Below are 10,737 nucleotides of genomic sequence, written 5' to 3'. Positions count from 1 at the left end.
ATAATGATCCTAAACACACCTCAAAATCCACGATGGATTACATCAAAAAGCATAAACTGAAGGTTTTGCCATGGCCTTCACAATCTCATAACCTCAACATAATTGAAAATATATGGATAGATCTTAAAAGAGCAGTGTATGACAGACAGCTCAGAAATCTCAAAGAACTGGAAGACTTTTGGAAGGAAGAATGGGCAAAGATACCTCAAACAAGAATTGAAAGACTCTTGGCTAGCTACAAGAAGCGTTTACAAGCTGTGATACTTGCGATACAAGTACAAGGGATTAACTCTGCAGGGTGTCCAAACTTTTGCAGACGCCTTTTTTTTGTTTTCTGTTATTTTGAAAGCGTTAATGATGGAAATAAAATCAAAATTTTTGTGACAAATTATACAAATGTCTAATCTGTCATTTGACGCCTTTTGGAGATTTTTCCATCTTTTCTTTGCTTCTTTATGCACATTAATACAAATTTTTATTTGGGGTGCCCAAACTTTCGAGCCCCACTGTACCACATTCACAATATATTAATGCATATGTATAATGCAAGTATTATCCGTTATTTCTGTAAGACCTGAATAAAAGGTGCACATGAGTGAGACCTGGTGGCGGCCAGGCAAGAGTGGGAGTGCCCTTTTGCTTGCACACACGCTCTTTTTATAACTCCACACGGGTTCACGGAGGCTGGCTCCTGCGTGGCTGCCCTTGGCGTTCTGTTACCAAAAAGAATTTAATGTGTGCAAGCTTACATCAGTGGCTGCTGGCTGTTAGTATGTAACTGAGTGCAACCTGATGTTTTGACAGCGCGTGTCACCTTTACTGGCAACAGGGTCGCAGAGGGTGCGTTTTTGGGGCGCATACATAAGAGCAGTTATGTAGGCTACTGACGTGAGGATTGGATTACTGTCAGTTCTGTATGTTTGTGTATGATAGGAGTGTTGGCTGTACAGTTGGATATAGAAACTGCCAGACTACAATTTTTATTTTAATCTTAAACCTGCCCTGGCTGAGGACTTTGCCCTCTTGTGTGCAAACCAATTAACTGTAACACAGTTAGTTGAAATGTACAGTAAAAGTTTACAAATCTAGCAGACATGAAGCAAAACTACCTTCCATCACCACTACCTTCTGAGTTGTGTTTCTGGCCACACAATGAATGTAATTCACTCTTTGTTTAGCTCTTTTTTGGTCTCAACCACGTTTTTTATTGGTCCATTATGTTCACCAGCTAGTCTCTAACTTTGTCTGTCTTCCGTTTGGAGTTGAATAGAAAGTGTATAGCCAGTTTATCAGAGCTCTAGTGTGGCTGGAAACAAGGTTGATGAGAGCAATGAGCGTGGACTAAACATTAAAATTGCACGATCAAGTAATAATTATCAAGGGTTCGTGACACCTTTCACATTACACTGCAATTTGACTCATTGTTAACATAATAATTAAGCTTTAAGTGTATATGGTCATGAGTTACTCAGTTTAAAGTGACAATAATACAATGCAAATTCTTGTTTTTTTACAACTTTAATTTTTTAATTATTTATTTTTATTTTCATACTTTTGGTCATGTTACTTTTGTTAATAATCAATAAACATTTTAAGTTGAAAATAAATGTCCAGACTAATCAAAGTAATTTGCTAGAGAAAACAAAGGTAAACTGTAAAATTTGAACCAAACTGTCCATTGTAAACATCCAGTACAATTAACAAAATCACTTACTGACTCAACTTTAATATATTTTATTTCCTGTAGTTGTGTGGGCCTACAGTTTTCCTGTGCAATGAGGAATTATAACTGACCATTCAGGTGCACACTGTTTCAGTTGTGTCTTCCAATAAAGTGGTTTCGATAATATTATAGCTGTTAGCTTGTCTGATTATACGACTTCTCCTGTTTCTCACTCAGACTTAGTTGTAGTAGTGCCGACTAGTTTCCATCTCACATTTTATTTTGATCAGTACGGTGGCATCACAAATTTGAGAATTTAGAGTTTAAGGCTAAGACAAGCATTGCTGTAGGTCGGAGCTGCCCTATGTGACCATCTGTGGCAGAATGACTCTGTTAAGGGCCCTCATTTTTATAGCCTGAAGGCAGTGTAGGTGGTCTGAGCAGGTCTCAGGTTCTGTACAGCTAATGTCCTCTTGCAAAGTAAGCAAACACCCTCTGCCCACACTGAAACACCACTTTACCTACACACACCCACAATAACCATCAATCTCCCAATCTGAGGCACTGACAACCAGGGAAAAACACCAACCAATCTGATTGTGTCATGTCTTCACTGCCACCTCATCCCTCTATTTATGCCTTTTTACCGCTTCTTTCCAGACTCCATAGCAACCATTAGTTTTTCTCTCACTTACAGCTTCTCTAATTTGCCCCGGTGTGTATAACAGGAATCCACGGCATGGTTCCACTGAAACTGAATCCTGAGAATGGGAGAGGTAAAGCAAGCAGAGTGCTCATGGGAGGTTATGCAGGTTTGTGGAAGGTCAGCACGGAGCCCACCTAACAATCCGGCTGCTGATCAAACAGATGGAGATGTGCTTTGATCACGTGCCCTGAAGCTCTGCCCCAGCCAATGTCCGCCAGCAAGTTCTGAAGGTACGTAAGCATCACAAGAGTGTGGTCCACATCCTGGCTGCTGCAACAGTTCCGCCTTTGAATCCTGACCTCCAGTCCCACCTCAGTCTCATGACTGCAGGACACGGGGATGGTGGTGGGCATTTGAGCCATGCCTGGAAGGTGACTCCTGGTGCCAGTGTTGGGTTTCAAACTCAACATACAAAGTGAGAAGCAGAGGCCATGAACCGCCACTGTCAAGGCAGGGAGTGAGATATAGGGGAAACAAGGAGAAAGAGAGAGAGAGAGAGAGAGAGAGAGAGAGAGAGAGAGTAAATGATAGTGACAAAGAGATATTGGAAAGAGATGAGAGAAAGAAACGCCAACTTGGTAAACACCCCCACCGCTTGCTATGCATGCTGGGCATGAATGTGTTTCACCAGAGAGCTTAAGTCCTCACCACTACTGACAGCCCACAAACCCAAACACATTCATTTTTGGGACCATGATGGTTTCTGGCCCTAAAACTTGAGATTTTATTTATTTCAATATGGTGCAAAACTTGTTATTAAATATTGGCGCTGAGCAAACATTTTCACCACTCATGCTTGGGTTAGGCTGCTGTAGGGGTAAAGTCTTAATCATTTGCACTTGGTTGTACAACTGGCACATTTATCACAAGCAATTCCACCGTGTTACTTCTGTGGATTATAGTTATTTCACGCTTTCATTACAAAGCTTTTGGATAGACTCTGCTGCATTTGGTGGAACACTGATGAAAACTGATATTTTTCAGTAATTATAGATGTATTGTCTGCTTTAATGCAGCATTACCAGATCTGCTCTGTATGATAAGAGATAATAGAGATAATTGATCCGAGTGCCAACAGATTGATTCAAACACTTGAGGTGAATCCACTCCCAACTGCCAAGTAGGAAGAATAGGAATGAATTTCTCATCCATATTTTCTATTGTCATCCTGGGAAGCTGGTGGAGGAAGAATTTGTTGGAGAGAAAGAAAAAACTTGTAGTAAATATATGTCTTTCTATGTTCTGTAACCTGTTGTATGAAGTGTGCTGAAATTAGTGTTTTATTGAGTAGTATCTGTTTATTTTAGCAGGTCAGGCTGTTATATTTCTTTATTTCTGGGTTCAATTTTTAGTGTGAAAACGTATCAGTTAAGGAAAATACTGTGCAGAATTAAGGGATATTAAATACAAGACTGACAGACAACAGTCATGCAGCTCTGTCAAACTGCACCTTGGCACAATAGCGAGTTGAGCTAAATGTTAAGGTCAACATGCTAACATGCTCACAAAGATGATGGTAAAATGCTTATCATCTTAGTCTGGCATGTAAGCACGCCAAAGTTTACTAGTACAGCTGAGGCTGATGGGAATCTCTTTAGTTTGTAGATATTTGGTCATACCCCAAAGTATTGGACATATTACTGATGATGGCACAAGATAAAGAGTCAGGGGTTCATTGAGTTTCATTTCAACTATATGTATGGCAAAATTGTTACTTTAACAGTTTTTAACATTTTTTCCACTGATTGCAACAAACGTGGTCACGAATTTACCCGTGACTCCATCTGGAAAAAAATTCGCGTTTTCGCTTTTTTGACCCTCTGGATTTACCGTTGGACACACCTCCGCGTGAGATGAGACCACATGAGACAGGACGGATGACATGGGATGCTCCAGGCTGCAGCCACATACTCTTGAATCCTTCTTGCCGGTAATTGTCTGGAACACTGTTTGTGTATTCTTCGTGGTGCAGGTGGGCACATTTTGTTTTTGTTGCCGTTTGTAGACCCTGGGCTGTTTATTTACAGTGTGTTCTGGGGACAGGCAGGTCGCGGATAGTGAGGAGATGTTTGCTGTATGTGACAACAAATGTTGGAGCCCAAAACACTTGTGTCATCGCTCAGAGCACCTTTATTATCAACAATGTCCACTGAGAGGGAAGCCTAATCTCACCTTGGCCTTGACCCTGCGTAAGGACAGCCCTGTTAAAAACACAGTACCTTAAAGAAAATTTGGCCCATTTGATGTTAACATTTCATATTTCTGGCATTTTGTCAGGAGGAGGAGCCAATACTCCCGTAGTCTAAAGACTCCCATTCATCTCCACACTGTAGTATTTTATACTATTCTGTATTCTGCGTATATATTTGCGTCATTTGGATTGCGTCAATCTATGAAGCAATGATGGCGTCATTTCACTGGATAAGTGATACATTTGACTAGTTGGTGCCGCTAAAGGAAATATCTTGGGATCAACAAAAATCATCAAACCTTTAATACCTGTAATAAATTTAAGAGTAATCCATGAAATAAATATCGGCAAATGAACCATGACTTTCCATACTACATTCTATGGTAATACATCAAATTGTTTACAATGTCAGCCTGGACCAAGTAGTTGACTGACTGAGGCACCCTTAGGACTGCAAGTGGGGCTATGAAAACTATGTCAAATCCATCCTCGGCATTACAGTGATGCCAACACTGAGTGATCTCTGGGGAGTGCAGGACAGAATTACCGCATTAGTGCGTGCTTTGCACCAAATTAATTTAAATTCTCAAAATATCATTTTATTGCCCTGCCATTATTGCCAGGCCTTGCTTAATAGTTCCTCCTCACTGCAAACATGCTGTCAACAATGGAGGCTCAGGCTAGAGTGCATCTGATCTACACAAAAAGGCCTTTTCAAATGAGACACAATAACACTTTCTCTTTATGATGCAGCATAGGCAGCAAATCAGACAGACATAGATGGCTGGTTTAGGCTTATTTTACACATTGTTCCTCACATCTACCACATCTATCAGCGTACCCTGAGGTGTATAAAAACAGCTACATTACTGTGTGAGGTGAGCAACAGTCTGTCAGCAGAGTTTTACTTAGCCTGATGTAAAGATAAATTGCCTGAGCTGGTGGGCGGTACGAAATCAAGCACTGATGACAGTCATGTAGTCAACCAAGACTTAGTGCTTTTCTGGAAATCAGAGCTCTTTATTAGATTGGTGAAAAAAGCGACTGTGCTTCCAGCGAAGACGTCCTCGTATTTCTCTGTCAACACCTGCTTCTCCGCTCCAGCCGTGAGAGCGGACGTCCGATGGGCCGGTCACGCCACGGCCATCCAAGGGCTCCATTACTTGTCTTCCACCGCCAAGCAGAAGCTGCGGTACCTGGGGGCTTCTGTAATGTTATTCTCTTGTAGTGGGAGAGTAAGAAATGGTTTGCAATAAGGAGAAAGATTGAGAAAGCAGCAGCTGTGCAAACATGGATTTCAGCAGGTCTGCAGCAGATGGGATGTGAGTGTTGGAGGGTCTGTGGAACAGGGAAACATGCTTTGCTACCTGATGCTCTCTGCTCTGCTTATGTGTTGCTACAGACTGATTTAATCTAGACTCTACGGTACGGGGAGAAGTAGACTTCCTCTTGCATTAGTGTGAAAACTGGTTGATGGTTGTCTGAATGGGACATCTCCAGGTGTTTGTCCATGTAGTTTCATTTCAGATGGTTAGTTGTGTCTAGTGACCTATTTGGATCTGATTATTGAAATATAAAATAAAGGTAAGGAAAAGTGCCCAATGCATTCTGATTCATGAAAGCGATGTGTAATGTGTCTGTATTGATCAGGATGAGTCCAGGTGCAGGATGAATGTCAAGAACCCCAAGGCTTTCTCTGGCATCTCTTTCCTTCTGCTGATTGCCAGAAAAACTGTGACCACCACAGTACACATTTTTCCATTAATAATTTCCAGGCGTCTTGCAGGGATGGAGATAATTGCTGTCATAAGTGGTACGCAGACATATGCGGTTCCCTGCATGTTAAAGTAAACACAGAGGAAACTCACCCTCTGTTTTGTTTACTCTGCTTTCCCAGTCGCCAAACAAATACAGCAAATTGGTCTTAATGAAAACATTGTGAAAGTGCAAATGATTTTTGATCGCAGCCTTTTTGTCTAACTTGAGCAGTATCTCTATTTGGAACATGTGACAGTAAGTAATGTATAGCATCTCTGTGTCCTCTAATTCCCCCAAACCCACAGAAACTTTTCTCTGTCTCTCTAACGGCCTCTCATCTGCGCAGCCTCTCATTTCCCCCTCAGCCATGGCCATTAATTAGCACTCACTTATGGGAAACAGATGACTTTTAATAAATTAGGGTCATGTTTTGAATTGCTTTAATACTTCCATTCCATTTCCTAAGCAGCAACATGAAAGCATTCCTCTGCCAGTTCCAACCCAACGGCCAGCATTCACAGAGATTTGAGAGTGGCAGGACAGCTGGGGTAAGAGCTGTGGACACACACACACACAAGCACACACACACACACACACACACACACACACACACACACACACACACACACACACACACACACACAGGTCGTGTAGGCCACTGCAGCTCGTCATATTTACTTTTTCCAAGGAGCAGGCATTACCTTGTTTCGACAGCCAGGCAGCCAGATTCATCAGACACTGCGGCCTATATTTACAATAATCAGTGCCTCTATCTAGGGCAGTACCTCATAACAGTTTCAGTGCTCAAGATTAAGCGCAGGCCCAGTTGACATATCATACCTTACCCCAGCTTTCCCCTGGAGTCAACTCCTTCCAGACATTTTGTGGTTTCATCTCGAGTTCTCCACTTCAAGGAGATTTTCCTGATTAGTGTCACAGAGCTCAGTGGGTGAAATGGCAGAGAGAGTTGTGTGGCCTCCCATGATTTTTTTCTCTCTCCTTTTGGCAAATTCGGAGGCACAAGCGTGAAACTCTGTGAAACATCTGAGTTGGACGACCGACCGCCCAATCACCACTGAAGTATTTATGTGCATAGATGTTGCCTTTAATGCTAAAGAAAGTAAGCCAAACGCAAATCAGTTCTCGAAAGAGGCTGACCTCCAAACCACTGTTGTTTTTTAATACACCTCATAAACCTATGTATTTACTTCTTCTTTCCTTTCCCACCTTATTCTGGACATAGTGACAAATCTATTACTGCAACAACTGAGTCATTACCTTATTTATTTTTAAGTGTAATTCACTTGATTTTAGCAGGTAAAATTGCAGCAACTTTAATTTTGGCTGCTCATAGCGTAACTAATTTGGGTATTGGTATTTCGCTCTTTTTGCTTTTTTTTCAAGAAGAAAAATGGCTTTAATTTCCAAAGAGAGAAACAGATAACCAGGGGAGCTCGGCCCTCTGAGCGTTTCTCTGCAAGTCTTTGGTCAATAACAACACTAACTGCAACAGTTTTATTCTCCTAATGTGATGGATAAATTCTTGGCTCACACTGAATGTGGGCACTCTTTCTTACTGGCCACCTTTGGCTTCATGCTTTTGGTATTTAATAATACTGCAAACCATGGAGATTAGCTTTAACTGCATGCACCATTGACATTTGACATGGTTTACAAAGCATTATAGAAGTTTTTTTACTTCTCTGTCCTGTGTGAATCAAAAGTCTCTCCACAAAAGGGAGCCTCCATGTGTTTTTGATTAAGGTAGTTGAACGGAAAGCAGTGTGTTTAACACTAATTAAAGGTTTATATTAATTATCTGACCTCCTCATCAGTGCAATTACACCACCCAGTGGATACGGTTGTTGCTTATGGCTTCAATGTTGTTTTTGGCAGTGGTTTCCATTACATCTACTGCCTTCTATATGACAATGTTGGTTGTCCATTCCTGTCTCATATCTCATCAGTAAGACCCTAGTCTGGCTCAATGGATGTACACTGCTGAGATAAAGCCTGACATCCAGCGTGTCTCTCACCAGATGTCCCTCCTCTAATAACTACAAACAAGCTAAAGCGTTTCTTTCCCCCATTCCAGAATAGACAGGTGGTGTGGTGCTGACACCGCGCTGTGAAGATACTGTAGGTGTGGCAATGTGAGACTAGTAAGACCAAAGCGCTAAATTGATAGGACACGTCAAAGTGTTTTTGGCTATGCACAAATGTGTGCCAGAATGTCATCTTTTTGAGACATTCATTTCTTTTCAGTAAAAACAACAGCAAGTATGAGTAAACAATGTCAAGGGGTATAAAATACATAGATCATCTCTTTTAAACGCTACTTTGTGTTTTAATTCAGGCTGTACAAAACGCATGTTTGATTTCAAAGATAGACAAACTATTTTACTAATGAAAAAGCATGTAGCTATGTTTAATCTACCCTCCTTGTTGTTCTCTATAGCTGTAAGAAGTATGTCTTACTTCTCTCGTGTGGACGTAGCACATTCCTGCAGCCTCCTGTTCCCTGCTGCTGTGGAGGAGAGGAACTTTAACGGCTCTGCATGGCATTTTACAAAGGAGGAACACACTATTGGTCATTAACTTCCCCTTTTATTGCCCTAAAGTATCCAGGAGAGAAAGGTGCCATGTGCAGGATTTTTCATTGTGCGTGTCCTCTGACTATTTATGGTAAAGTGGTTTAGACAATTCAGGGCTGAATTGTATAACAAAGAATTCAACTCTTGTTTTTTTTTATCGTGACTCACAGAGATGGAGGAATGCCTGCACAGACAACAACTGTATCTAATTAGTAAATTTCTCATTCTACATTCTGTAGTTAAGGAAGTGTAGTGATGGGAGAAACACAATGAGGTGCACAGGGCACAATTGGAGGAACGGGTGTAGCTCTGCAACATCGCACCACCCTCCTGGTCATTAAATTGCTTGTTGGCAGCCCCTCACCCCACACTAAACAAATATATAACCCAGTTTGGGCTTGTTTTGCTTCCTCTCCCTCCTTTGCAACCTCCACCGGCTTGGACGCCCTTGACTTTGTTCCCAATCTGTTCAATGCTAATTCTCTGAGGTTATAACAATAAACACCGCACTGATGGGCCCAAACCCAGAGAAGGCCACACTTCCTGCCTCAGTGAGTTGGTCTCTGGGAGAAAGACCAGAGGATTGACAGGAAAGAAGGTCAGGGAGACAGGAGGAGAAGGTAGATGAGGCAGAGAAATGTGGAATGTGTGTGTGTGTGTGTGTGTGTGTGTGTGTGTGTGTGTGTGTGTGTGTGTGTGTGTGTGTGTGTGTGTGTGTGTGTGTGTGTGTGTGTGTGTGTGTGTGTGTGTGTGTGTGTGTGTGTGTGTGTGAAAGTGTGTGTGTGTGTGTGTGTGTTTGTGTGTGTATGATCACCTTTCTAAGGCTTTCTTATTTGCACCGGAACAGTCTGGTAAAGTTTCTATAAACAAACTTGTTCTTCCGTTCTTCTAATCTTTTTTTAAGTCTACTGGACTTCCTAGAAACAACAACTGTTTCCATCCTTTTGCCTTGAATGGAGCCCAAGTCATTTTTAGTGTTTATTATTGGTCGAACTGAAAGCAGATTTGGCTGCTGATGAATTTGCTGTTGGTCTTCCAGAGTACACAGCTAAATATGTCCGCCTGGAATTGTCGTGAGTATCTTTTTAGATTTTTAGATTAAAGATTGTAAATGGGCTCCAGCTTACTTATGGATGGATGCATATAACTTTAAGGCTTTGTGAGCTTGAAGAGACTACAAGCATGTAGCCGGCTGCAAACTGCCTCTTTCTCTCTATTTTTGAGACATCTGGCTGCAAGCATCTTTAGGATTCCATCAATGCCACAGCAAGGGGGGAAACCCCACAGCTGAAAAAAGCAGCCTCAGCAGTCTGAGCCCAGGCCAGCTCATATCAACTCCAAAAACCTCTCAGTTGAGAGGGGCTCTCTGAGCTATAGATCTGGCCCTGCCAAGAGCATGGGAGCCAGAGGAATGAAGGGTGAGGTGCAAAGGGGGAGCTCATTTTTTGTCATGGTAAAAAAAAGAAAAAGGGGTCGTTGGTGTGGGGTAGGGGTTGTGTCTCTGTGTGTGTTTGGTGTCTTTTGAATGACAGCTAGGCAGTTCCAGCTGTTGTGCTTCATCTAGGCAATTAGCTGTAATCAACTCTCTGAGCTCTCTGGGTGTTCTAAGACGCTTTCACACGCTGGCACTCCACCGGATATCCCTCATCACCACATCCCAATCACACACACACACACACACACACACACATACACACTCAAGCACACACGCTGAGTTCAACCTGGAAAATGAAGTAAAAGTGCGGAGTTTCAACCCCCTTTAAAAGTGGAGAATGTACAAGAACATGGGTATTTGTGCATGTGTGTGTGTGTGTGTGTGTGTGTG

At 42.0% G+C, this 10,737-nt stretch overlaps 1 long non-coding RNA gene across 1 annotated transcript in view; it reads right to left on the bottom strand.

The window, feature by feature from the left end:
* Nucleotides 1-8,358, bottom strand: part of LOC116690402 (uncharacterized) — a 20,639-nt gene extending 12,281 nt beyond the window's left edge. The window contains exons 1-2 of the long non-coding RNA XR_004332251.1: nt 8,292-8,358; nt 5,296-5,300 (exon numbers count right to left, since the gene is read on the bottom strand). This is a non-coding gene — a long non-coding RNA (uncharacterized LOC116690402). The remainder of the gene's footprint in view (nt 1-5,295; nt 5,301-8,291) is intronic.
* Nucleotides 8,359-10,737: the final 2,379 nt, after the last annotated feature.

The sequence above is a fragment of the Etheostoma spectabile genome, chromosome 5 (genome assembly GCF_008692095.1).
Source record: "Etheostoma spectabile isolate EspeVRDwgs_2016 chromosome 5, UIUC_Espe_1.0, whole genome shotgun sequence".
Taxonomy (NCBI): domain Eukaryota; kingdom Metazoa; phylum Chordata; class Actinopteri; order Perciformes; family Percidae; genus Etheostoma; species Etheostoma spectabile.
The sequence above is the reverse complement of the archived record's forward strand: the minus strand, read 5'-3'. Positions and strand labels throughout refer to the sequence as shown.